The 2,987-nt window shown below is 39.9% G+C and overlaps 1 pseudogene; it reads left to right on the top strand.

Annotated features, from left to right (window-relative positions):
- The first annotated feature begins 760 nt into the window (after positions 1-760).
- On the top strand, positions 761-1,057 carry LOC113932250 (annotated as a pseudogene).
- The last annotated feature ends 1,930 nt before the right edge of the window (positions 1,058-2,987 follow it).

The raw sequence follows: 2,987 nt of genomic DNA on the forward strand, positions 1-2,987 counted from the left end.
AGTAACAGTTTTAGCAAAGTTCTTCCAGCGTTTGACTTTCTGAACACAAGTCTCAGTAAAAACTTTTTTGACTCTTCACCAGATTTGCTTGTTTAGCCACCATCAGTCCCTTTGTAAATAAGATCACTTTCATTCAACTATTTTGATGTAGGTTGTATGAGTAGAACCAAATGCAAATAAGAAGACCAAGATTTAAGACCCATGGAATTGTAAGACTTGCTCTTCTACTAGGTATGTGTGTGTATCAGTCCAAGTCCTCTGAGAAGCACACACCAAGACAGGATTAGCTGTGTAAGAATTTTATTAGGAGCAAGGTCTGGGATAGAAAATGGTGAGGGAACCAGGAAAAGCTGGACAAGCTGCCAGACAGTCATGCAAGACTGACCCCAAGGGAAGGAGAGAAGGCTGGGGTCAAAACATCCTAGAATGCCATGCAGTCTAAGGAAAGTTCAACAAGACCTCGGAGAATCCTGGAGCCAAAGTCATCCATCAGAGGGGTCCAGTATCTCCCAGGGTTGAAATTGCCTTAGTATTCATGCCACACTCACTTGCTGGCTGGAAAAAGCCCATGGGAAGCCAGACCTTGGTGTAAATGCTGCCATAGATTTCAGAGCGCAACAGCTGGAGGCCATGGTCAATTGCACTCCCTAGGGTTGGAGTCCTACTAGATTCATTGTCAAGGTCACCACCACACATTATCAATGAGCTCATCTTCAGACAGAGCTTCAGTAATTAAAAAAAACAAAAAATAAAGGTTTGTTTGGAGATGGCAGAGGTGGAGGAGACACTGAAGCGACTTCAGAGCCAGAAGGGAGTACAGGGCATCATCGTGGTGAACACAGAAGGCATTCCCATCAAGAGCACCATGGGCAATCCCACCACCACACAGTATGCCAACCTCATGCACAACTTCATCTTGAAGGCCCGGAGCACAATGCGTGAAATCGACCTCCAGAATGACCTCACCTTCCTTTGAATTCGCTCCAAGAAAAATGAAATTATGATTGCACCAGATAAAGACTATTTCCTGATTGTGATTCAGAATCCAACTGAATAAACCATTCTCTTGACTCCCTGCATCATTCCTTAATTTAACAGCCCCCAAGAATAATAATGTTTAATCATGTCAACCAACTGGCAGGTGGAAATCACCTTAGAGCCTACTTAGACCAATCCAGTGACCAAAGTCATCAAAGTCATCCCTCTGCTGGCCAATCACCCTTGAATCCTTGGGAGGGCCTTCTTTCCTCACCTCCAGATTTTGGAGCAAGAGCTTTGAGCAGCCCACACCCTACTTCCTCCTGACCTTCAGTTCACTTTGTCACCCTTGGAAAAGGCTGTATTTCTTTAACTAAAAATAACTGAAATGCTTAAAAAAATAAATAAATAAATAAATACACAGAAAATAGAGAGGGAATTTGTGCTACATTTTTGGTTTCTTTCTTCCATAAGTTCTATGCAACTGTTTACCTTATTTTCAAATAAAGAAGGAAAGCATTTCTATCTGGTTAATGATTGCATAACTTTCCTGAGTCCCACAGGTAAAAGATGAAGACTTGTAAAACAGAGAAATAGCTGGAATTGTGTGTGCAAGCAACAAAGAAATGGACAGCAACTGAGGGCTATGTAAGAGCAAAGAAGAAAAATGAGGGAAAGTTGGAGGAAATCTAGACATCTCAGAGGTAGGTAGCCAGGAAGAAATTCCCAGAAAAAGGCTGCTGAAAGATACTGAAGAATAAGAATGTCCAGTCGTCAGAATAAGTGATATTTTAATGCAAAGCACCAGCATCAGATATACAAGTTACCAATTACCCACTTGGTTTTTAAGTGCTAGGTTTTGCGAAGAGGGTGTTAAATACTAGTGCTTCTCTAAAATATATGTCTTAGATGTTGAGTTCTTTTTGCTTAGTCTCCACAGGGGGCATTTGGGTTATGTTGAACTCTAAGGAACAATCCAAATTTTTTGCTTAAATTCAAATTTATCTTTATCAAATAGGCTTTTAAAGGCTCATAAGCCAGAACTTGGAAATATCTCATGCTGTGCAAATACTGTCATAATTGTTCAATCTGCATATGTGTTTGTACTAGTCAAATCTTTGCCTTACCTTTTAGACTGTAAACTCTTTAGGAATATCTTTAAGAATATAGGGGCACCTGCCCAGCTCAGTCGGTGGAGCATGCGACTCTTGATCTTGGGGTTGTAAGTTCGAGCCCCACGGTGGATGTAGATTACTTAAATAAAATCTTTTTTTAAAAAGGATATAAATATTTTCTGTTGCTGCTGCATTTGTCACAAGATTATTATTTGATTATGACCATGATGTTTGAATTCTGGAAGTCTATATACAAAAGTAAAATACTTTATACACATATTAATACAAATTTGGTAGGCTCCTCCTTATCTATTTCTTCCATTGTATTTTTGCTGCATTTGACACTGTTGATCAATCACTTACTGGATGACGCTTTTTCTTGGCCTCCCATTACATTAACTTCTTGGCTCTCCTCCTAGCTCCCTGCTTCCTCTTCTCCCCAGCTATCTTTGGCTTTCTATAACCTCTTAATTTTGAATAGCACACATCAATCTCTCTGAGATCTCTTCCATTTCATGGCTTCCATTATCACCTCTAACCTAATGATCCTACTGTATATCCCCAAATCTTACTTAATTCTGATCCTGTAGCTCCAACATCCTCCAGGATATTGAAAATATTCTGCCATCATTGCTAATTCAATATGGTCCAAAGCATTCTTTTGCTATCACTTATCAATGCCACTACCATTGTCTTCTGCTCCTACAAAGGAAACGGTGGTGATATCTTTGAATTATTCTTTTTTATTCTTCTACCCACATGTAACTGCTTTACCAAATCGTATTTCTCTTTTCTTTGCAAAACAATATATCAACGACCTGTCTGATCCCAAGCCCTTGGCTTGATGAGGTTGTGTGGTCCTTTAAGCTTGGCTCATATCCCCTTTCTGCATTT

Source organism: Zalophus californianus, chromosome 10 (genome assembly GCF_009762305.2).
Source record: "Zalophus californianus isolate mZalCal1 chromosome 10, mZalCal1.pri.v2, whole genome shotgun sequence".
In the NCBI taxonomy this organism is placed as follows: Eukaryota; Metazoa; Chordata; class Mammalia; order Carnivora; family Otariidae; genus Zalophus; species Zalophus californianus.